This window comes from Trachemys scripta, chromosome 1 (assembly GCF_013100865.1).
Source record: "Trachemys scripta elegans isolate TJP31775 chromosome 1, CAS_Tse_1.0, whole genome shotgun sequence".
NCBI classification, from domain to species: Eukaryota; Metazoa; Chordata; order Testudines; family Emydidae; genus Trachemys; species Trachemys scripta.
In genome coordinates, this window is record NC_048298.1 from 129,317,963 (window position 1) to 129,344,092 (window position 26,130).

Genomic DNA, 26,130 nt, shown 5'->3' on the forward strand with positions numbered 1-26,130 from the left:
GGAGTTCATGTTGAGCTCCAAATCTTTTTCAGTCACTGCTTTCCGAGACAGAGTCTTACATTCTTTGTTCCTAGAAGTACATATTTACATTTAGCCATATTTAAATACATATTGTTTGCTTGCTGAATTACTGACCTGTCCTCTTCATTATTTAACACTCGCCCAATTTTTGTGTCATCTGCCAACTTTTTCAGAGATGATTTTATGTTTTCTTCCAGGTCATTAATAAAAATGTTAAATAGCATAGAGCCAAGAACTGATCCCTGCGGGATCCCAGAAAAGCATACCTATTCAATGATGATTCCCCATTTACAATTCCATTTTGAGACCTATCAGTTAGCCAGTTTTTAATCCATTGAATGTGTACCATGTTAATTTGATCTTTCTAGGTTTTTAAAATCAAAATGGCATGTGGTAGCAAGTCAAATGTCTTCTAGAAGTCTACATATATTACAGCAAGACTATTACCTTTATCAACCAAATTCAGAGGTTAACATTCCAGCACCCCTCATATCACTTCCACATGCTCATTACTAGACATACCACAACCACTCTGAAGAGCAAAAACATGTAGACTAATCTCCTACTTCAATTTGAAAAGAAATAAAAATTAGGATATAGTATGAGCTCCTGTAAGAATCTTGTAGTGTTTGACTGAAATGCCCTGCCCTGCTAGCAGATGCTGACACTGTTGGGAAAGGATTAAGTTGGTCCTGCTGACTCATAGAGGGAATAAGGGAAATTGTCGTGATTCTCTGAGGAGGAAGTTCTAGAAGGTATGGGCTGAGCAGCCATTAGGAAGGACCCATAGGAGCAGCCAAGCCTGGGGAAAGGTTTGAGTGGACCTTTGTTATTTTAATGTTGTTTTGTTTGTCAGTCCCTACTCCAGGAAGGGGCTGACATTGGACTCTGCCTACTGTGTTTGCAGGGCATTTGAGGACAAACACCTGCTCACAGTTCTTAATTAGCCAATTAATTCACCAATTACATTTCTGAAGCTTGGGTGCCCAAGCTCTTGGTGGGGTATCTGCAAAAGCTCTCCTCACATTCCTTGGCTAATTTAATGCCACTTTAAGCAACAACAATGCCTCATTATTTCTAGCTCATTTTCAAGAGCAGCAGGTGAAGACAAGTTTAGTGATCAAGCCAATTTGCTTTCTTTTTAAATTTGAAATTACTAAGGGGCACAGGGTAGTTGTGAAAATTAAGTAATTATAGTAGCAGTTGGAGAGAATGAATCTCTGTAAACTGGGACAGATCCCCAGCTGGCATAAAGTAGCATAGTTCCACCGAAGTCAGCCAAACGATATCAATTTATACCAGCAGACAGTCTGGCCAAATGCTCCGTCAGAGCATGGTAGTCCTTACCTGCAGCAGTAATTGCTTCTGATCAGATATGTTAATCTTCCCAAGTTTACATGGGCCAGTGTCCACTGAGAACTTGAATGTGATCATTGCATTCATTGCACCCTAAACAGAATCTAAATCAAGTTTTAATTAGTCCATTGTGCTACTGCTAACCAAGGCCAACAAATAGTTGAGGTAGAACAGAGTCTGATCTAATTCCCACCTAAGTCAATGGGAGTCTTTCCAATGACTTCTGTGAGAGTTGGATTAGACCCTTAGTGCTATTGGTAGATAAAGAATGGATACACTTGTGCAAATAAGTGAATATTATTTGGAAAGTTTTTAACTGTTGTAATGGGTGTTTTCATAAACCGTTGCTAAGCACAATTGTCAGGAAGGTAATATTCTGGAAAGTGTGCAGTGGAGTTATGTGATCTCACTTTAGCACACTTTCATAATCACATCAGGATTCAACTGTTAATGACAGAAATAAATAACAGCTGCTTTGAGGAGTCTTCATTCAACAACTGGTAACTAAATAATAGATGTTTTTACAGCAATACAATTTCCTACGGAACCAGTACTGAAACACTCATTTTGTTATGTTAATATGCAATTATAAGTTCCTGAACCTTTTTAACAGTGTACAAATGGAGTAAGATTTTTCAGGTGGATTTTTGGAGACAAACAACTATCAATAATATTTGAGTAACTATGAAAAGCACTGCAATTTCAGCCTGCCCTGTTTTAGGGATCCCTACTCCATGGGGACAAAAAGAAAGAATCTCAGGTGAAAAACAATTTTGCCCTGTTCTTGTCAGTGCCAGTGAAGCCTACCAGTTGAAGGGGGAATTGGGAATCTGGACACCTGGATTCTATTTCTTGTTTTTATTACTGACTCATCATGTGCCTTTACTCAATCAGCTAACCCAGGGATTCTCACAACAATTTTTTTGGTGCCCTCAGAGTGCGGTCACCAATTCTTGCTGGTGGCTGCTGTGACAATTTTAACCAAAATTTCTAACTAAGTTTAGGAAAGACAAAATATATGCCCATATACACGTCCCAATCATTGCAATTTTTTTATGTTGGGATTTTTGGCAGACTGAATAATAAAAATAATGTACACTTTTCTCTATTCTTTACTGGACCTCAACAGAATAGAAACACAAATAAGGTGCTTTGCACGTTCTTATCTTTTTTTGTTGTTATTTATTTTGCTTTGTTGGTGCTTTATTTAGGAGTTGCTAGCTAGTAACTGCTGCTGTGAAAAGTGATATTAACAAACATACAAATATCACTTTTCACAGCAGCAGACTTATTCAGCCCTGGCAAGCCCAGGGACAAAATAAGTCCTAGATGAGGGGCCAGGGGAGGCAGTGGAGTCCAGGGGGGAATGGATGGGGGTTGAGCCCAGGGCCAGAGCCTGTTGCCTGCCACCACTAGCAGCCTGCTCCTTCAGCATTTGTGTCTCCAGAGGGGAGCAGAGCCCAACCCTCCCTGGCGGCCTTGGGGGGAGGGCCACTGCTTTTCTCCTCTCCCCCATCACTACCCAGGAGGCTGTGGCCACAAGAAAAGCCCCTGGTGGCCACAAGTGGCCACGGTGGCCGCATTTGAGAAATACTGAGTTAATCTCTCTGTTCCAGATCCTCAAAGGTATTCAGGGACTTGAAATCAATGGGCGATAAGTACCTAACTACCTTTGAGGATCTGTGCTTCAGTTTCCCCATCAGGAAAATAGAGATAACTACCTACCTACCTCACCAGGGTATTGTGACGGTTACTCAGTAATGTTTTTAAAGGAGCTGTATGGTCAGTTATATTCAGTTAATTTTGAATGGGAGACATGAGCTCTAATCCTAGCTCTGCCACTGACTTTTGTGATGGTGGGATAATCATGCTCTGTGCCTCAGTTCCCTCCCCTTGTCTGTCTTGCCTGCTCAACTTATCAGCACTATGGGGCAGGAACTGTCTCTCTCATTATGTGTTTACACAGTGGGGGGCCTCAGTTTTAGTCAGGACCTTTACCGACTACTGTCATAGAAATAATAATAATAATGAAGATAATGAATGCCACTTCTGTAGGACCTAGCTCAAAATCACCAACTCATTTGACAAAGGCTACTGAACAGCTGACAGCTCGGCATGCTTTTTGATCACTGTTGCTCCAGGGAAGGATTTTAACTGGTAACTTTAGAAGAGAAAGGCTCTGCTACCTCTTCTAATCCCCTGGACCATTCAGCACCCAGGCCCCAAGAGTTGCAAATCTAACTTGATCAACGGAGGGATCGTCCTGTGACATTTTAAATTCCTCATGTATTCAAAGCTCCGCTCCCTAAAGACAGCTGCAGCCCAGGCAGTTTTATGATTTACAGTGGCTTTGACAGAGATGTGGGAAGGCAAAGGAGAGAAAGTGTCCAGAAGCTTGTCCCTGTCATAGTGCTCTGTTGAGCAGAGAATATTAACCATACTAAACTATAATTGATAGAAGCCTCTGGTATAAGGAGCATTTTGGATACTGGAAAGTCTCAGATACACCTCACGCTTAGCTGCCAGCAGCAGGATGCATGTCTAGTCATTGCAGTTTGTGTAGTACCCAGATAAGGACATAGTATTGTTACCAGATTTGTTCGTTACTTTGGGGTACACTCATTTATTAGGGTTACTCTTCGGGGGGGAGGGGGAGTTTCTCTAATTCTATCAATGTACTACTTGGGGCACTTGTGTTCTCATACGGAGCTCTACTTCTGCAAGTTCCCTCCCAATGGAGCTATCCTGCAGGACCTCGGTTCCCCAGGGCTGGGTTTTTTCAGCCCCAGAATCTCTCTCTCTGTCTCTCTCTCTGTCTCTCTCTCACACACACACACACACCTCTCTGAGAGGACAAGATTAATCAGCACTCCCAAGCTGACCCCTTACATGTTGCTGGACTCAGTAGGGCTGGGTCGAGCAGCACTTTCAATTTGCCACCCTTATATGTCCCAGGTTCAGCACGTCCCTATCCCCACTTTCACGTTACAATTGTTCTGGTAGTAACCCACTTGATGAGCAAACTCTACAGGATTTTTGGGCGCTGGAGGGATCTTTAGCTTACGTACGAGGAGCGTTGCTGCAGAGCAAATGGAGAAATCAAAAAACACCCACTGGGGGGTAGGGACGGGAGAGAGAGAGAGAGAAGCAACCAGCTTAACAATGAAAGTTATTTATTGCCAGGTAATAACCATACAAGGGGAGCCAAACAAACAAAATAGTGATAATGTTAAATCTAACAAATTTTATTATAAAAGTCAGGTTTAGAAAACTACTCAGTAACTCCTCACTTAAAGTCGTCCCGGTTAATGTTGTTTCATTGTTAGGTTGCTGATTAATTAGGAAACATGCTCGTTTAAAGTTGTGCAATTCACCCTTATAACGTCATTTGGCAGCCATCTGCTTTTGCCACTGCTTGCAGAAAGAGCAGCCCGTTGGAGCTAGTGGTGGGGGCTTGGAACCAGGGTGGACCAGCAGCCCCCCGTCAGCTCCCCTAAGTTCCCTGTGCGGCAGCCGCCCAGCAGGCTACCAATTGCTGGCAGTTCAGCTGTCCCTCCCCCCACTGCCATGTGCTGCTCCTGCCTTCTGCCTTGGAGCTGTTCCCAGGAGCCTCCTGCTTGCTGTATGGGGGTGAGGGGGAAGAGGGGTGTTGATGTCAGGGTGTTCCCCTCCCCCCCGCTCCTGCCTCCCACTACTTTACCTGATTTCCAAGGAGCAGGGTGGGGGACACGACAGGGCTCAGGATGGAGGGAGCTTGCTGGCAGCAGCTGCTGTCTCAACTTGCTGATCTACTTAAAAAGGCAGTGTACTTAGAGTGGGATCAGCGTATTTAAAGGGGCAATGTGCATCTCTCTCTCACACACATGGTGTGTGTCTCTGTCTGCCATGCTGTCTCCCCTCCCTCCATTCCTGCTGCCTTGTAGAGTATGAGGCAACATTAACAACGTGTTAACCCCTGAGGGCTCAGCCGAGCGCTAGTTCATCATTTAGTAGTAAGGCATTCCCTGGGAAATATCCCTCCCTCTTCCACCCTCTAACTTCCCCACCTCAACCAAGCTTCACAATCATCATTGCTGTGTACAGTATTAAATTGTTTGTTTAAAACGTATACTGTGTATATGTGTGTATACATATATATAAAATATAGTCTTTTGTCTGGTGAAAATTTTCCCCCTTAAAGTAGCATTTTTCAGGAACATAACTACAACATTAAGTGAGGAGTTACTGTAACTGATCACACAAGTCAGGGTCAGAAGGCTAGAGAGAAAGAGAGAGAGAGAGAGAGAGAGAGTGCCCTGGGTTCTCACCATTCTATGAAGCTTGAACCAGTTGGGGGTCCCAGGTGGTAGCTGAGGGTCCGGAGTGCTGAAGACAGGCAGAGCCCCCAGCATGATCAGTCAGGAGAAGATGAAGTCCCAATGGAACTGCTGCAGATTTTGGATCCAGGCATCAAAGCACTTACTTGAGCGTGAGTAGGGGGTTTTGTAGGGAAAGAACAATGGTTCAAAGGAGAACACTAGATTTGTTTATGGGTAAACTGATGGCTCAAGGGAGTACACCAAAGTTGTTTTATTCAGGCTAGACAATAGGAACTGCTCATTCCTGGCTATGGGCAGTGTTCCTTCCAGGCAGCTCACAGTGCAATTAGGCAGCTTCAGTATTTTGGATACCAGTAAAGGATTTATTACTAGAACTGGTCTGATAACTACTGAGCTGGGTGTGTGCAGGCATGGGCTCATTAACATCTGGAGCAGAGATCCCCCATCATGCAGTGCTTCCCTGCTTTTCTGGTCCCAGAGTTCAATGCAGTTCTTGCCTTGGAATCTCTGTTCTCCATTCTGTATGCTAATGGGGATGCTTTCCTGTCCCACCTTCAATGCAAATGAGGCTAGGGGAGTTTCCTTTATCCTGTCACCCTAATCGGGAGGGGTTTAGGTGTGTCTCCCACTGCCTTTTCATTGCTTTCTGTAAGTCTTTCTTCTGATCGGTTTTGGTTCAAGCAGAGGCTGGGGTGTGTGTGTGTCCGTCATGAGTCAGACAGGCTGGATACTGCACCCTGGTTCTCCAAGAACACAGAGCTGATAGGTAACAATATAGAAACTATGACCTTTCTCTCTATAGTGCTGCTGCCCAGCATCAGAGAAGGAGTACAATGAACCATAGACTTATTTGCCACAGGGCCTCTAAGGACAGCTCTGAAGATCTGACCTTGTGGATGATTCTAAGAATCTTCACCTTTTATTTCCTACCTGGACAACTGATTGAGCTTAACCACTATGAGCACTAAAAATAATTTGAGAAATCAATTTTGACCGACTATTCCTATTGCACACAGCAAACGGTATTATCTACAGCTGATCTTTCAAAGCCAGGAAAAGGGAGATTGTATTTTATCCCATGCATTCACAATTGATATTACCTTGTCTGTCAGTAAGAATGAAATTCATCCCTGGGCAGATGGCATGCACCAAACCTATACAACACTTGAGTCCCACTTAGGCTCTACTTTGAAGCCTTTAATGAAACTTATGTGGCACATAGACCTTGTCCAAGCTCTGTGCATAGGGGTGAGTTCCCACCAGTGGGGAGGACAATATTGTGCTTAAGGCACAAGAGTAGAGGCAGGTCACCTGGACTCTGTTCCTGGTTCTTCTGCTAATATGCTGTGTGATCTTGGAAAACTCACAATCTTTTTATAGCTTAGTTTCTCTGTCTATAAGTGGAGAGAACACCTGCTTCATAGGGATGTTGTAAGGGTTAGTCCATCAATTAATATATGAAGAGTGCTCTGAGTCCCTTTGAAAGCACGTGCTACAGAAGTACAAAGTATTATTACTTATAAATCCAACATCATCACAGGTATTGCAGTAGAATACTCCTGGCAATTTAAAGACAAAGTCCCCCATCTGATCATAAGGTAGATGTTGACCCCCATCTTCACTCTTCCACTAATGCCAGCCTCAACTGCAGACCTGCCTGCATCTCCCTATAACACCATTGGGCTTTTTGCAATGCTTCCTCCACCTTCCCCATGTGAAAATCTCCCCATCAAAATTCATAAAAGCCAGCACCTTATCCCCTTTTAAATCCCTCCTTAAAATTGACCTTATCCATGATGCTTACCAATCACTGCCACCTGGCATTGGTCGGGCAAGTGGCAAGCCTTGACTTGTTCTTAAACTCTGGTCACTTTAGTATCACATCCTCCCACTCCACCACAACCCTGTTTGTCTGTTCCATCCAGCTGTTGCATCCTGTCTGCCATACAGATTGTGAGCCATCTGGGGCAAGGACTCTCTTGCTTGTTGATAGTTTGTACAATGACTACCACAAACTGATCTTAGAGGCCCAGATTCCTAAGCACTTATCGTAACAACAAATGATAAGACTAGGAAATTCTAGTGAAATTCTGGTGCATACTCTCTCAGTTATCTGGAAGCTGAATATGGCTGATATTTATAGGAGGAAGAAAATGAATTATTCAACTCATCTTCCCCATCCTCCCAAACCAGGGATGAGCAGTGTGGTCTTGTGGTTAGAAGTCAGGCTCCCGTGCTCCATTCTCTAGCCAGCTGGTGAAATTCCACTTTGGGGAATGCCAAGCCCTCTCTAAAATTCCCTTGACTGTTTCAATTGGAAAAGGGATTTTGCTTTGTGATGTCCCACTTCTGGTATGTATTTGTGCACTGCATGATATGGAAGTGTGAAAGCTTTGCACCATATTAATAAAGCTCTCATCAAAGAGCCAGCTTTGCTTTTAAGAAGTGAACAGGTGTACCAGGATTTTTGCCAGGGTCAGACTGTGCCCTGGGCTGTGTAACTGGCTAAAAACGCAGAGATGAGACATTTGGGGCAGTTTCAGGACCAGAAGGCAGGGTTCTCTGGAGTTCACTAGTGGGATATTGCGTCTCTCTTCAACTTTGATCATGTTCATGGGGAGAATTTCAACTGGATTTTCTTTATGACACTTCAGCAGCAGCACTGAAAAGCAACACCACTGTGCATGGTTATTCTCTCACATGGACAGGGCTTAGTTCACTACTGGCGTCATTGGCTGCAACTCCATTGACTTCAGTGCATTTGCACCCCCTTATACTAATGGCAAATTCAGCCAGTATGGTCTAGCGAGGCTGTGTGCTGTTAAACAGCTGCCATGGTGTGTTCCAGAAGTGTATCTGAGGGCGGGTTGTCACCTTAAGTAATTAACATTTACAGATACTTTGAGATCCTCAAATAAAAGGCAATACACAAGTGGAAAGAATGATTTTTACTGCCGCTGTAGGCTAATATGGTCCACGCAAAGGTGGCTACAAATTACATAGAGTATCACACAGGAATAGGCTGACTGCTGAAGTGTCCACTGGACAGTGCTTTCCTCTGCAATAAAATAGCATACTGTAGAAAACAATTCTGCTGTGACACAGATATGGACTAGATGCACCATATCCTTCTTCATCTCTATGGGCCAAATCCTGAGTGGCATTATGCACCAGTAACTCTTACTCAACACATCATGACCATGCAAGGTGCTGAGTGCCTTCTACCCCTGACACCTACTGAAGTAGGTGCCCAGGACCTTGAAGTATGAGGCCCATTGGCTCTGTTGGGTTTGCATATGGTCTTAACCTTGTCAGACTGGACCCATGATTCTATGACTCATTGGGATAAAGTCATTATGTACTAGTAAATCAAAGGCATTGCTAATACTCCTACTATGTATCTAATCTGAAAGCAACCTGGCACATTTTAGAGAGGAAAGCACTCAGCTGTCCCATGTAACAGGACACAGTGCAACACAAAGCAGTAACTGGCACTGGGAAGAATGGCTAATTATTTAATATGCCGATAGCATACCTCTGTTTCATTTGTCTGTTGGAGGAATAGTTGTATACTACTGCCCCCTTCAAGTCTAGCAAGGAGGCCTTTCAAATGACTTTCTGTCAGAAGATTGTACAGGTCAAGTGTATGAAAATGACTGCAGCAACTAGTGGAAAAGGAAAAAAAAGCAGAGGGATCTACAGTGGAAGGGAATTTCTTTGTCTATAGAAAGTGCCCATGTTTTGCACTGTTTTATTCTTCTTTTCAGTGCTGCTAAGAAATACTCAAGTAGCAGGGATACCTTAGTAGAGCTATGTGTTACTTGCATTGTCTGACACTTGTTACAAATTGGAGAACTGGCAAACAACAGTCTCAAGCCCATTACATCGGCAAGGAGGAGAAATTAAAAACTGAGCTGCCAGGAAATGTCAGATTTCTACAAGTCCACAGAGCTAAGAGCATTATAGGGGGACTAAATCTAGGGAGCCAAAAAACAGTAAGGACACAAGACAGACCTGGAGCTGAGATTATTATGGGGACCAGACTCTGGGAGTTGTGAACATGATATGACTGAATGTTGGGAGTAAAGAGACAGTTGAGAACTAGCTACTGGGATACACTTCACCTCTGGGCCTCCAGTTCTCTCAGTAGCCAGTTCTCAGCTGTCTCTTTACTCCCATGGTTCAATCCCCATCAAATTCACAACTCCTCTGGGGTCCCTGGCATCATAGCCAGTGCTAAACTGTTTATTAATTGGTATTGCTGGCTGCCCTAATTTTTTTCTCCCTGTTAATTTGGCTCCCCTTTAGCTCATGAGATTCATTACCAGACTGTATCTGGCAATGACAACTCCTGCTGGAACTAAGCAAAGAATGGTTTTCAGCATGTTTTTTTAAGTGTCCATGCTAGGCTCTGGGCCTCATTTTTTCCTACAGGAGCCACTAAGATTTGTAAATAGGCCCCTGGCACAGTCATCTCAGTAATGTTCATGTTCTCTATTTTGAAATATTGTTTATTTTTATTACAGAAGAGCCTAGATGCTCTAACTTTAGGGCCCTTTTGTGCTAGGCACTGCACAAACATATAGCAACAAATAATCCTTGAAGATCTTATAATTTAAATTGACAAGACATAAGGGAAAGAGGCACAGAAAGGCAAAGTGACTTGCCCAAGGTCAGCCAGAGCCAGAATTAGAACTGTAGGTTTCTTGATTTCCAGTCCAGTGCCCTATCCAAGAGACCATGTACCTTCAATAAATTCTTGTTACATTTGCACTCAGATTAATGTAATAAGCTGAAGCTCTGTCTCAGGACCTGGTGGCGAAAACAAGTAGGGCTGGCCAGAAAACTGGGCTTCAGTTTCAGAAAAAATGTTGAGGTTTTAGAATTTGTTTTCATTCTGCAGGGGAATGGGTGGGGCAAAGACACACCCCACCCAGTAAGTTGGTGGTTAGGACTCACAACTGGGATGTCAGAGACCCAAGTTCAAATCTCTCCTCTGCCTGATTCACCACATCCCAGGTAAGGGTATGTCTATACTACCTGCCGGATTGGCGGGTAGTGTTCGATGTATCAGGGATCGATTTATCACGTCTCATCTAGATACGATAAATCAATCCCCGAATTGCCGCCTGTACTCCACCTCGGCAGGAGGAGTAAGCAAAGTCGATGGGGGAGCTGTGGCAGCTGACTCACCGCCGTGAGGATGGCCAGGTAAGTCGAACTAAGATACTTTGACTTCAGCTACATGAATAGCGTAGCTGAAGTTGCGTATCTTAGTTCAAACCCCCCGGCTAGTGTAGCCCAGGCCTAAATGTCCTACCACTGTTCAATAGAGCCAGTCTCTTGCTGTCTGGCCCAATGAATATTTATAGTGTTGTTGTGGCTGTGTTGGTCCCAGGATGCTTTTGAGCTTCACAGAGCTGAAGAAGAGTCTCTTTAAATCCTTCAGTGGAGCATGTCTCTTTCACCAACAGAAGTTGGTCCAATAACAGCTATTATCTCACCCAGCTTCTCTCTCTATTTATGCAAAGTGGAACAGCTCCAACAGGGGAAATTCAGAGAGATTCCCCCCACCCCTCATACACACACACACACACACACACACATACACTCCCTCTCTATCCCTTCCAGTTTGACCAGAAATTCCATCCTTGACCTAAGAAAACTTCCTGATGACAATTTTCTCAAAACTGACACAGTCCCACAAAAAGTTTGGTTTTGATCAATTGGCATTTTCCAATGAAAAAAAAAATAGATTTGGTCAAAAAATTCCTCACCATCTCTAACAACAAGCCCTAAATTACAATAGTGGGTGAGGGGAAAGCACAGGCGTAAATGTTTTCTCCCCTCTGCTCCCTGCAAAGGCAGAAGCCATATAAATAAAAGAAGAGTGTTACCAGTCTGGCTCATTGTTTGGGTACATTGACACAATGAGCTCTTTGGGGGGCTTTTCCCTGCCAGGCTCCTAATAGCCATTTAATCTGTCCCCCCAGCTCAAATACACGGTAACGTTATTATTTCATACTCTTGGTCTTTTTCCCTAGCAGCTCTTAGGAGCCTGCACCTCAGCCAAACAACTGATGCGGCTGTATTAAAAAAAGAGGGTGAGCTAAGAGCATATCATCACATTCTAGTGTCTGCAATAATGTTCTGCGACGATGGCAATTCAGCAATGAAATTCAATCAGCACCAGGACAGAATTATGGAAGTCTTTTCACAAGGGGGACACCGCATTTCCCTTTGATTTTTTCTTAATTGAATTACGGTCTCCCCTCCTCCCGATTCAGTACCAAAGAACTACTTCCAAGGAGTTCCCTACATGCTGGGCAAGCAGAATATGGAGCTAAGGTTTGCCACACAGATCTTATGCTAAATCCATTCCCTATGTGCCAGTCAGAAGTCAGTCACAAAAGCAGGACAAGATAGAGGGCTGGAACACGATGGCAACTTTATTCGTAGAGTATTTGTTTACATGGCAGACGTGAGTATTTAAGCATGTTTCCTACAGCTTTGCCTTTTTTCCCCCCACTCATATTTGAGTGAGTGAAGATTCTATAGATATACAGCCATGTGTTTAAAAAGTTGTTGCGAGTTGGCATAACAAAGATAGCATGGTGGCTGCAGCACAAGGGATGGCACTATGCTGAGCAAACATCTTAACACATGAGGATGTTTTTAATAGTAAAGCAGATTTCCCACACTCTCACTTGCTGGAAGGGACCTCCAGTAAGCCAGGTATTCCATCCATTTGTATTGCAGTAAGATTCATTTAATTAGCCCTCATCCATCCCACTACAGGTGAAGTCTGAACTCAGAGGTGAGGCTAAAGTGTAGAGAGAGTCTAAAAACGTCCAGAAGAGAGGAGAGTAACAAGAAAAAACAAACAATAGGAGGGTGTCATAATATCTAAGTAGGTTACCCCTTTATATCTACTTGACATGTAAATGACCCCAGCTTAGAGAGACTCCCTTACTCAGTGGATGCAAGTATGTCAAAGGGAATCTGAATATCACAGAGTCTAACTTAGACCAACCTATATATCTCTTCTGAATTTGACAATCGGTCTTAAATCTCTCTTCCCATGGGGCTTTACCATCTCCCTTAGCAGCTTGTTCCATTGCCTGGACAGTTCCTTGAGTTCTAAAGTCAAATTTACCATTGATATATGTGGTCAATATAAGTGGCAAAAGTGAAGCCAAAGGAGGTCATATAGCCAAAGTCAAGGCAGTAGCACCTACTTACACTGATGGTGAATTTAGCAGACATAGCTTCTTACCATATTCAGCCAAATTTTTCGTGCTACACTTTATACCCATCTGTAGTGGAGCCCCATGCCAGAAGAACAGGGGTTAAAAGCAGCCTGGGAAATGGCTGTGGCTGGGATAAAAGGAGTGAGAACAGCTGAGGGACTAGCTGACCACAGGTGTGGCCAGCTCAATCAGAGCCCAGCTGGCCCTGAGGGGCCAGGAGCTGAAGGAGTCTCACTCTAGCCCTGGAGTGGGAAGGGCTAGCTGCTTGAGAGCAAGGTACCTGAAGCAGAGCAGTGTTGCAGAAAAGGGCAAAGAGAGCTGGGGAGCTCTAGCCTGGTAACCACCCTCCCCCCCGACCCCTTCCCTTTCTCTTCTACCCCCCTTACTTCAGGCCATCCTGCCAGCCTTATATAGTCCCCTGGCTAATGAGGCCCACCGGTGCTTCCCTTCTAGCAATTAGGCATGGCATACTCAGCCAGCCCCAATTAATGCTTCTTAATTGGAGCTGGGCTAACAGTGGGCTGGCTCAGGACCTCCTGGCCAGCACCCTGTTACACCAGCTCTTTGTTCTGGTATCACTGACTAATGAGAATAATTGATCCCTTCCATCTTTATAGCAAGCCCTTATATGCCCAGTTATACCCTCTTATTACACCTTACACATGATAATTACTGAGTATGGGAGCCACTTTGCATTTGCCTTTATGGGACCTTTTTTTTTTTTTTATCTGTAAGATGTGGGGTGTTGTGAGGCTTTAATTGACTAATGTTTATACAGCACTTTGAGATCCTTGAATTAAAGGCACTAGATGTGCATTAAGTGGTCATGTTGCTGCTGCATATATTGCATATATTTTAGTCCTGTCTTCCAAAATATACATGGTCCTTCCCTGTTTTCTTTAGAGGGGGATTTGATTAGCACATTCACATTTAATGCAATCTGAAACTTATTGAACTGTATTGGTGCTATTTTCACGCCCTCCATTTGGGTACTTCAGTTGTATTTCTACTCTTCTGTTATACACAGATTAGGGGAGGGATTAGGCAGCAGAGATAATACAGAAGTTCATCCAGGGAACCCTAAATTCACATCTGATTTAGGTTAGAAGTGAAGATCTGTTTGGTTCCTCCTTAACCTTTAGGAGATATTTGTCCACCTCACAAAATCATCGAGGGGCTGATTCTTCCCTATCTTGTACCTTGTACAGTCATTTCTTCCCCTGCAAAACAAACATAGTTGCAGTTTAGCACTAAGATGTAGTGGTGGAGTCTCGTGGAGTCACAGAATGACTATGGATCTGTGGACCAGAATTTGGACATTGGTAGTGCTGAGAATGGTCCAAAACTGGAATTCCAGAGGATACTGCATGTTAAGCAGGGTGTTAAGATTCTGCAGGCCTATCTGGTGATATGTAGACTGTATTTCTTATACAGTTCTCACTGAATTTCCCTTGTTTCTCTGGATAGTGATAATAGCCACTAAAATTCAGGAGAATCAAATTAACCCACAATATTATTTAAAATCACATTATTTTTAAATGAAGAATAAAGTTTCCAGTTTATCCAAAAACTTTGCCAAACATCTAGTTTTCTATTGAGTTTCAGTTTCTATTTACCCAAGTAATTAAATTATCAGTCCCAACCACCAACGGTGTGATGTATAATATTTAAGAGTGCAATAATAACCACCAGGAACAGTTACAGTATAGCCTGTTTATACATTTTTATTTTCTACCACTAGAGGGCTGTGATGTTCTGTGTATTTAGCAAAACCCAACTCATCCTGTCAGTGATACATTTGTACTGAAGTGCTATTGTAAGTAGCATTTCCAAAGAAGTCTCTTTGGATCACAAGCTAAATATGAGTCAGCAGAGTAACACTGCTGCAAAAAAAGCAAACATCATTCAGGCATGTATTAGCAGGAGTGTTGTAAGCAGGACACAAGAAGTAATTCTTCCACTCTACTCCATGCTGATTAGGCCTCAACTGGAGTATTGTGTCCAGATCTGGACACATCAGAAAATATGTGGACAAATTGGAGAAAGTCCAGAGGAGAGCAACAAAAATTATTAAAAGTCTAGAAAACACGACCTATGAGGGAAGATTGGGAAAAAAAAAAAACTGGGATTGTTTAGTTTGGAGAAGAGAAGCCTGAGAGGAGACATGATAACAGTTTTCAAGTGTATAAAAGGTTGTTACAAGGAGAAGGAAGAAGAATTATTCTGCTTAAGCTCTGAGAATAGGACAAGAAGCAATGGACTTAAAATGCAGCAAAGACAGTTTAGGTTGGACATGAGGAAAAACTTCCTGACTGCCAGGGTGGTTAAGCACTGGAATAAATTGCTCAGAGAGGTTGTGGAATCTCCATCATTGAAGATTTTTAAGAGCAGGTTAGACGTCAGGAATGGTCTAGATAATACTTAGTCCTGCCTTGAGTACAGGGGACTGGACTAGATGATCTCTCGTGGTCCCTTCCAGTCATATGATTCTATGAGCATTTAATTTAAACTTAGAAAGACAGAAATACCAAGTCTAAAATAATCAAATACTGGGGCTTAACAAGTTCATAAGGTAGCATTTTTTTTCCACCGAAACCTTTCGCACATGAGTAACTTTAGGCACCTGAATAGTTCCATTTAAATCAATGGATCTGATCATTTAAAGTTACTCAGATGTGTATGTGTTTGTAGGATTGAAACATTAGTTTCTATCCAGTTAGCATCAGGTGCAAATGACTATGCAAGGCAGTGGAAAGCGAGACCACATGAGTCCACAGACCCAGTCCAGTGCTCTAACCACTGGGTAATGGTCACATGTGATATGGCATGTAGTGGAAAAAATGCTGCTCTGAGATCTATGCAACAGAGATCAGCTTCCCTATTCTGCTCTTTCTACATGTGTAGAAGTCCCATACACCTTTATACACAGGGAGGGAGTAAAAAACCACAGTAGAGACCTGAGAGCAGAATTTTGTCACTAGGATATGAAAGCTCACTTATAATTAATCAATAATAATCTGTATTGTGGTAGCACTTAGGAGCTCCAGTTAGGGACTAGGACTCCTTTGTGCTAGGTGCTGTACAAACACAGAACAAAACTTTCTTAAACATTTGTCTCACAATAGCATTGAGCAGTTAACCTGACTGAATGTGTTGTGTCAGGTCCTCAGCAGGTTTAAATTGGCATAGCTCCAGATGAGTCTGGCCCAAAGTATTCATTTGAGACGTATAATTTAATCACCAGGGCCATGCTAAAGATTTTGATCTCATTCACACTGGTTGTGAACTAGTGCAGCTTCACTGACCTTCAGCTGAGTTATTTCTGATTGCCACCAGCATGCATGTGTTTTATAACAGTCGTGTGTGGTGCTTCGGTGTTTAATAAAGCCCTAGCTCCCCACCCACAGTAGACGCGTCTTTTGAAATGAAGCACCATTCTAGTTGTATGTTAGTGTGTTGCATTTTCATTTTGAATCATTTACACCTGATAAACAAACCCATGGAACCAGATCCTCAGCTGGTGTAAAACAACATAGCTCCACTGAAGGAAGTGGAGATATGGGGTCTTACACTGCTGAAGATCTGGTGTGATAACTGAGGGGTACAAAAGTACATCTTCACTAGAGAGCCTCTAAGTCTAAACATCCTTGGCACCAATTTGTACCTACATATTCTCCCTGTGTAGAAGAGTCAGAGGACAAAATGACCCTGGCAAGCAAATCAGCTTCTAATTCCAGGAGGAGAATGAGACTCTCACAATGCAATGTCAGCATTCTCTGTATTCACTCTGGTCTGGTTAAAGACTGCAGACACCAGCGGAACCACTGGGGAGGTTTTTTTTAAGACTTCATCAGTAGCCTACTGTAAACACAGCAATAAATATGTGGCAAGTACAGAAATGTCCATTCTCTAGGCCAAAAATAACAAATTCTTTGGCCTGGTAGAGGACACCTTTATGTAAACAGCTTAGGTTTGCACACAGGAGGCCAGATAGCTCCATTGAAGTCAGTTGACACCAGCTGAAAATCTCGCAAACTCACAGACTTTAAGGCCAGAAGGGACCATCATGATCATCTAGTCCAGTGGTTCTCAAACTTTTGTACTGTTGACCCCTTTCACATAGCAAGCCTCTGAGTGCGACTCCCCCCCTTATAAATTACAAAAGCTTTTAAATATATTTAACACCATTATAAATGCTGGAGGCAAAGCAGGGTTCAGGGTGGAGGTTGACAGCTCGTGACCCCCCATGTAATAACCTCACGACCCCCTAAGGGGTCCTGACCCCCAGTTTGAGAACCCCTGATCTAGTCTGACCTCTTGAGCACTGAAGGCCATAAACCCTCAGCCACCCACTCCTGTCCCATTGTTTCTTCTGGTGCATATATTCTGTAATCCAATGAATCAAAATTACCATGGTTTAAATAAGCAGGTCAGCTCTTTCCTTGTGATTTATAAGAAGTGTAATTCGAGGCAGGGGTTGTCTTTTTGTTCTTTGTTTGTACAGCACTTAGCATATTGCACTCCTGATCCATGAGTAGGGCTCCTAGGTACTGTGGAAGCAGAGAAAGAACTGACAGGAAGGAAATGCAATGCATGACAGTTCGTTAGCAAGAGTTAGGCTAACTGTGTGAGAAGTTGCTGCAATCTTGTGTAGATAATATGGAATGTAGACTAAGTCTACATTAGTGAGCAAAACAAGATATCAGAATGACCTATGTATAAACAAAATGCAGCTGTTGCTTATTATTGTCTGTAACAAAAGGTATAAATGCTTGCTGTAATTGTTTACCTGTTGAGAGACCTGCTTAGCTCTCTCCCTCTGCACAGTTGTGAGAGTTAATAGAGCATCTGACTTGCTGTACCCAAACAAATAGTGAGAACTCTGTTTTTCTCCGACAGTACTATGGTAATATAAATATATAACAATCATCATCAGCAGCAGCAGCATCCTGATGATTAAAACAAGACCATCTACATGAAACTGCTCAATCATGAATTGCTCCTCTCACTACTTCGTACTATAAAACAAGAACCACAGATGAAAAGGGCAGTGCTGTCTAATGGTTAAAGCAAGGGATGCTAGAGTTAGGAGCGTAATGGATTATTCAGTTTGCTGGCAATTGAAACAAAAATGGGAAAAATCATTTCAGAATTAACTGACAAGCTGAAAATAAGTTTGTCTTCTGTCGAATAAAACATTTAGTCCAACCCATAATGAAATGTTTCGTTTTGATTCAGCATTTCTAATTTTTTAAAAATAAAACTAAAGGAAATTTTGAAAGAAATCATTTCAAACTGAAAAATCAAAATGTTTTATTTAGAAAATGTTTCAATTTTTCAGACTATCAAAGGGTTTTTTTACTGAAACAATTTGGCAAAAATCAACACAAATCTGCTAAATGTTTTGGTGTTGCCAAATCTGTGTTTTTAGCAAAAAATTGAAAAAAAATTTCACCCAGCTCTACTGGGAGCCAAGAGGTCTGGGCTCTATCACCAGCTTGGCCACTAACTTGGTGTGTAGTCTTGAGCAATCCCCTAATTTCTCATTGAAGGAAGTTAATAATATCGCCCTACCTTTATAAAGCAAGTTGGGATCCTGGCCTGAAAGATGCTGAACAAGTACTAGCAATTATTATTAACATGATTTACATGCATTTATCTAAAGGTGAAACAGGCCTGTTAGGTCAGCTAGTCCAACCACCTGCCTGGGCGGGATTCTGAGTATGGTAAAGTCTCCATAGATTTGCAAAGTCGAATTTTAAGTGTACAAAGCACTTAGGGATTCCATCATTCCAACAAGAGACTGACAGTCCTGTAATCTAGTAGTCTGCAATATCGTATCCTATCAGTTAATCTGACATGATTTCTCCAAGGTAGAAACGTGTAGCCCAGTTCTCCATTCCCTTGAACCTTGTGTAGTCATTTACATCTATGCACAATGAGTGTAAACTACTATCAATTCAAAAGGGTGGTGCTCCATTCCTCCTCCCCTTTGCACTGGTGTAAACCACTGCACAAGATACAAGGCAGTGGAGAATTTGGCCCATAACCAACAAATCAGATAAGAACGGCCATACTGGGTCGGATCAAAGGTCCATCTAGCCCAGTATCCTGTCTTCTGACAGTGGCCAATGCCAGGTGCCCTAGAGGAAATGAACAGAACAGATAATCATCCAGTGATCCATCCCCTGTCGCCCATTCCTTGCTTCTGGCAAACAGAGACTAGGGACACCCTCCCTGCCCATTGTGGCTAATAGCCATTGATGGACCTATCCTCCATGAATTTATCTAGTTCTTTTTTGAACCCTGTTATAGTCTTGACCTTCACAACATCCTCTGGCAAGGAGCTCCATGGGTTGACTATGCGTTGTGTGAAGAAATACTTCCTTTTGTTTGTTTTAAACCCGCTGCCTATTAATTTCATTTGGTGACCCCTAGTTCTTGTGTTATGAGAAGGAGTAAATAACACTTCCTTATTTACTTTCTCCACATCAGTCATGATATTATAGACCTCAATCGTATCCTCCCTTAGTCGTCTCTTTTCCAAGCTGAAAAGTCCCAATCATATTAATCTCTCCTCAGACGGAAGAGAGATTCTGTACCCCTGTTCCATACCCCTAATCATTTCTGTTGCCCTTTTCTGAACCTTTTCCAATTCCAATATATCTTTTTTGAGATTGGGCGACCACATCTGCACGCAGTATTCAAGATGTGGGTGTACCATGGATTTATATAGAGGCAATATGATATTTTCGGTCTTATTATCTATCCCTTTCTTAATGATTCCCAACATTTTGTTTGCTTTTTGGACTGCCGCTGCACATTGAGATGCCAATGGGTAAAATGTTCCAGAGTGCCTACGTGATTTAGGAACATGAATCCCACTTTTAGAACTAATTGAGGCACTTAGACCAGATTTTTAAAGGTATTTAGGTGTTTAAAGGTGCAAATAGGAACTTTTGAGAATCTCACTAGGCACCTAGGTGCCTAACTCCCATGGATTTTCAGCCCTTGGTGCCTATTGAGATTCTCAAAAGTGCCCATCTGCATTTTTAAGCACCTAAATACCTTTATAATGTGGCTCCTATGACCCTAAGTCCTATTGACATTCAGTTAAACTTAGATTCCTAAATAGAACTGGTCAGAATTTTTTTGACAAAATGTTTTCATTGGAAAATGCTTTTCATCAAAACAAACTTTACATGGAATGTTTTGACACAAAGTTTTGAAAAAGGTTAAACATTGTCAAAACAAAATGTGTCAATCTTTTCAACATGAAAAAATCTGGTTTGAAACCACTTTTGATTTCACATTTTAAAGCTAATTATAGTTTTGAAAAATTAAAATGGGCCTAATCAAAAGGAACCATTTTGATTTATGTGAATCAATTGGTTTTTTTCTGAGTTTTGGTTCACAAAAATTTGAGATTTCAACTTTTCATCCAGATTCAGGATGGGCAAATATTTTGACATTACAAAAATGCTTGTGGGATGGGAAAACCCATCTCTTGCCCAGCTCAACTCCCAAGTGCTTATGCAATTTTTGAAAATGCTTCTTAAGATCTTACCTCATTTAGGTAGTTTTGAACATTTTATCCCAAAATCTCACATGACAACAATATCTTCTGGCCAAATCTGATTCTTATTTGTTTAAAGTGGGTTTATATCAGCACTGCAAGACAAACATGCCCAAGGTTACTGCACTCATGCTTTGGGAAACATATGATTTCCATGTTTGTTGTCTTTATCACTATAATATTTCACACTTACAGAGCTCTTTAACCATTCATCCTCAAACACCCCTTTCAGATCATTACAATTTCCAATATTATGGATGGGGAAACTAAGGCACAGATGGTGGAGTGTTTTTCCTCAAGGTTATACAGCAACTTTGTGGCAGAGCTGGAGTTACTATACTTGATAATAATTCTATATGACCTTTCATCCGAGGATCACAAGGCACTTCACAAATACTTAGGAACTAAAAAGCAGTTCTACTCAGAAAAGTGACTACGAGTGGCATCATGGGACTCCATGTTTATGGTCTCTGTGTGACTCCAAAACCAATGTGTCAAGTTTACAAATAAAAAAATAACTGCCAACCCTGCAAACACAGCCTGGGAGTCAAACTGGGCTTTCTTCTTGCACATCATCACCAGTCAAAGATTTTATAGTTTAGATTCTGCCCTTGGTGACACCTGTACAATACCATTGCCCCTGCCCCCTGCATTAGCTTGCACAGGTGGAACTAATCGGTCCTGCGAATGGAACTTAGGTAACAATTCTACTGAGGATGCACAGCAAGGAACACAATCCAGCTCCCTCTCGCTGAGCTGTGTAGAGTCTAGGCATAGTGAAAACTTATTTTGGTCATCAGGCAAGCAGATCTGACTCTGAACCAGTGCTTAATTTGTAATGAAAGAGGGGCTGGGGCTCAAGCAATTAGGTGCTGGGGCTCAAGCGATTTTTTTATTTTCATAGCTGACATGGCAAGTCCAGAGGTGCTGGGGCTATGAACTGCCAAGCCGAGAGGTGTCAGGGCTCAGCCCTGACAAGCCCTGGCACAAATTAAGTACTGCTCTGACCACACACTGGGAGCAGATCTCTCTAGTAAGAAAAGATCATTTTTACATCATTATGTACATTAATCCTCAGTAATGCTGTGAGGTAGGCACGTATCTCTTTCTCCATTGTACAGATGGGAACTCAGGCATGGAGTTAGATGACTTGTCCAAGGTCACATGGGAAGTCTCTGGCAGAGCTAGAAATAGATCTTAGATCTCTCTGCTTCTGGTCTCTGATTTAACCACAATACCAAACATTTCTGTCCAAGACCTCCTGGTTCTCAACCCAGTGCTTGTCCCCTACCCCACCCTGCTTCATACGTCCAGCAGTGGGTGGGGAAGGCTCCTGTCTGTAAATGTCTTAGAAAAGAAACATTGCTCAGATGTTTATAGCATGAGACATAAGTGACATTGAACAAGCTGAGGGAAAAGGTAGCAAGTTATCCATTTGTTAGGAGCTTAGCTCATGGGGAAGGGCCGGTGGGTAAAGAAGCTTGTCAACAGGCAGAGTGATATGTTGCAGATTAAGGAGTGCACCAGAGTGATACCTGGCCTAGATAGTAAACTCAGCCATTGTTTATCTACCGGTAGTCAATATGCCACTAAATGTTTCCTATGATGAGATCTTTTTCTTTGAAGGCTCAGCCTTACAGTCCTGCACATGAAACATCCTGGCAAAGAGAGACTGCACAGATATTGAATTAAGTGTACAGGCAGACACTGTATTACAAATTTAAAAAACACCACCATCTCAAAACACATGCATGCCAGCCTTGTAAAGTAGTGGGAATTTCTTGCATATAATAACCCTGATCCTGCTGCGACACAGGGCAGCTTCACATCACACATCATTATAATTATCTACATTATAGTAAAGAGTGGGAGAACAGATATTTTTTCCAGGGCTACGGCATATAATTGCAGATTTTACTCCACCGACCTCCTCATGTTTCAGTCATGCAAATTACAAGGATAGTGCAGTCTCACGGAAGCAGGTGCTGTTCCCGTGAAGTTAATGGAATGCACCCACTTACACCAGGTTTGCATTTGGCCTGCAGGCATAGAAGGGCCACAGCTATGGAGCAAACCAGGTTGGTCGGTCACCCGCACATCTTTCCACCTGCCAGGTGCTGTGGAAGCTGGGAACAGCAATAAGAAATTTCTGCTGAGCTGACATCCCATCTTGTTCACTTCAAAAAATAAAGTATTTAACAAAGATGCAGCAATCTGCTCCCTTGGGTCTAGACTTAGCACTCCAAACCCACTCAGCAAAGTCATTGGGGTGAGAGGTTGGAAGCATAAAAATGGAATAGGACACTGATGTGTTCTGAGAGGCAGGAGAAATTTGACACTGAATTACTACAGACTGTTTAAATTGATGATAAATTTAGACCTCACAAAAAGTCATGGACTGGTATCATTGGTCTGAGCCAGGTTCAGGATGGGCAGGTGCTGTGTAAGCATCCATGCAGCTCTGCCAGCACGCTTCAGTCCTGACCTGCAGTATTTCTATGTCTTGTCAAACACACAGCGCCACCAATGCATCTCAGTCTGGACCTGCAGCTCAGCCTCCCACTCCAGTCCAGTGTTCCCCACACAGCTCTGCTAATGGATCTCGTACTGACTGCCAGGCCCCCATGTGATTTCATTCCTGGTCCCCTACACCACACTATTGATAAGCTGCAATTTGCATTGGCTTCCTATATAGTGAAATTCCTATAGCGAAATTCAAGACCTAATCATTAGTACTGAAGACCATAAGCAGTCTAGCCCCTGAATACCTGAGTAAGCAGGAGTTATTGCCTTGTGCCCTCATGCAGCAATTGAGATTACTGGGGTTTGAACGGTTTCTTGATCCCATGGTACCAAGTTCACAAGGCAGGGCCTTCTCCATTGAGAGACCATGGCTGTGGAATTTTCAACCCTAAGAGATGCAAAAGTACCTTGGTGTCAACCTTTGGGGCAAGAATCCGTCGTCTCTATTCTGAGCTCTCTTAGGGCTTGTCTAGATCAGTGGTTTTCAACCTTTTTTCATTTGTGGACCAATAAAAAATTTCAAATGGAGGTGTAGGCCCCTGTGGCAATCTGGGGCAGTCTGCAGACCCCCAGGGTCCTTTGCCCACAGGTTGAAAACGGTCTAGACAAACATCTAGTATATGGCAGGTTGGGCTGTACATCTACAGCTCAGCAGCATGCCACTCACTAACTGGCTGTGTTACCCTATTACCACACACTAAAAGTGCCCTAGCCCACGTTAACCTACTCAGTGGGCATTGACCTACTTCCATTTCAAAGTGGAGTAGGTCAAGTGGCGGTAGCAGCATCCACCCGGGCAGTTATAGTGTGCGGCACGCTACTGCACTGTAGATTTAAACCCCAGCTTGCTCTGCACTAACTGTTCATCGAACTAAGTCCTGATACCCATGTAAACTGGGAGTCATGCCACTGAAGTCAATTGGGTAAAACTAGTCTAAGTGAAGGCAGAATCAGGTCCAGTCATTTTTCATTTCTCATTGTAGTATGAGTATTTCTTTTGGTGAGGGGAGAGTGATTTTATTTCCCCTCAGACCTGGTTCCTGCTCTGAGATTTACTCAGGCATGTTGCCCAGTTATTGTAAGTGATACTTTTAGCTTAATTTGCTAAGGCGCCCAATGGTCCACAGCCATGGGCGCCTAGGAACAAAAGATTGTTGTTGTTATTGCTATTACCTCAGTCCTGACCTGACCTCAGCTATTCCAGTCCTGGGCCTCTCATGGTCACGGACTGCCAATCACGACCAATTTTGGTGGATTTTTAATGAACTGGGATGGGGATGAGACCCACTGCACTTGTGACCTAGATGGAATCTAATCTTCGGTCTTCAGAAATAACAGACTCATGTGCTAACCCCCTGCAGCACTTCACAGACACTTGGAGAAGACACTTAGTGCTTCTGTTCTGGTCAGAAGGAATCCTTCTGTGTAATGTTATTTGCATAACCTATAGTAGATATTTCCTTTATAATGCAATAGGGAGCCATATGTTGTGATAATATTTGTGTAGAAGCCTGTGGGATTTCCTTTGTGAAAGAAAAGAGTCTTTGTGTGTCACCATGGTGCTAAATGCTCTATGATCTCTGAGGCAACATGGAGCTCTTTACCACTGCCGTGTTAATCGAAGTCTGATGGATTTTTCTTCTAATGTGAAATAGCCTTTTTAACATGACAATAAGTGAAAATAACCAAACTCTCCACTATACAGTGCATACCGCTGAGAGTCAGGAACGTTAAATGTTATTGGCATGAAGTTCAAGATCCTTTACCAAGAGCATGCCAATAGGTCTACCACCTTTAGAGCATCTTTTTTAATTTTATCCAGAAAAAAATTAGAACGACTTATTTTTTAATCCACTATGCATCACTGCTGCACAAAGCGCAAGAGACTAATTGGTTTTTAATAGTTTGAGGGTCAGAATCCCAATTGGAATTCAATGAAGCTATGCTGATTTACACCAGCTGAGGCTCTAGTCCTAAAAACTTTCATCTTAATGCAATTCTCTTCTATGCTGCTCTTCTCGAAACAGCCTCAGTGGATTAAGGCACAAGTCTCTGCTTGTGCAGAATGCCTCTGGCCAAAGAAATGGTGCTTTTCAGGTGCTCAAGAAGGGGCAATATTTGGGGTAAGGTTTGTGCATCCCCGATGGGAAGTAGAGTTATTCTATTGTATTTTATTCATCAGATACTCAGCAGGTGTAAAACTGGTGTAGTTCCACCAACTCCAATGGAGCTATGCCAGTTTATACCAGCAGAGTGTATGATTTTATGTAGCTCCCATCATTAAAGTTTTCAAGCTCACCTCCACAGGGGGTGAGGGGGAGGAATGGCAGGGATGCTGAATCAGTCACTATACATATCCTCCAGTCTTCCCTTGGAGATGGGGCACATTAGGACCATGGGGACTAGTGCAGTTTTAGTGCTGCAATAGCAGCCACAGATCAGTTCTGTAGCTGATCTATAGCCCAGAGGAAGGATTGCTTGTTCCCATATCTCCCCAGGGCCCAACCCAACTCCACAGGCTATGTCAGAGGTGGGCAAACAACGGGACCGTCCTGCCTGGCCCCCGAGCTCCTGGCCCAGGAGGCTAGCCCCCAGCCCTTCCCCTGCTGTCCCCCTCCCCCGCAGCCTCAGCTTGCTCACTGCGCCGCTGGCGCAATGCTCTTGGCGGCAGGGCTGTGAGCTCCTAGGGCAGCGCAGCTGCAGAGCCCGGCCTGACACAGTGCTCTGTGCTGCATGGTGGCGGTGGCAGTGGCGGCATGGCCCAGCTTCAGCCAGGTGGCGCAGCTGTAGCACCACCAGCCACCGGTGCTCCAGGCAGCACAGTAAGGGGGCATGGAGCAGGGGAGGTTGAATAGAGGGCAGAGGAGTTCGGGGTGGTTGTCAGGGGGTGGGAGTGTGGATAGGGGACGGGGCGGTCGGGGAGGGACAGGGGATTGAATGGGGGTAGGGGTCCCGGGGGGGGCAGTCAGGAAGGGGGGGGGGGTGTATGAGGCGGCAGGGGGCAGTCAGGAGACAGCGAGCAGGGGTGTGTGGATGGGGCAGGGGTCCCGGGGTGGGGCGTTAGGGAACACGGGGGGGTTGGACA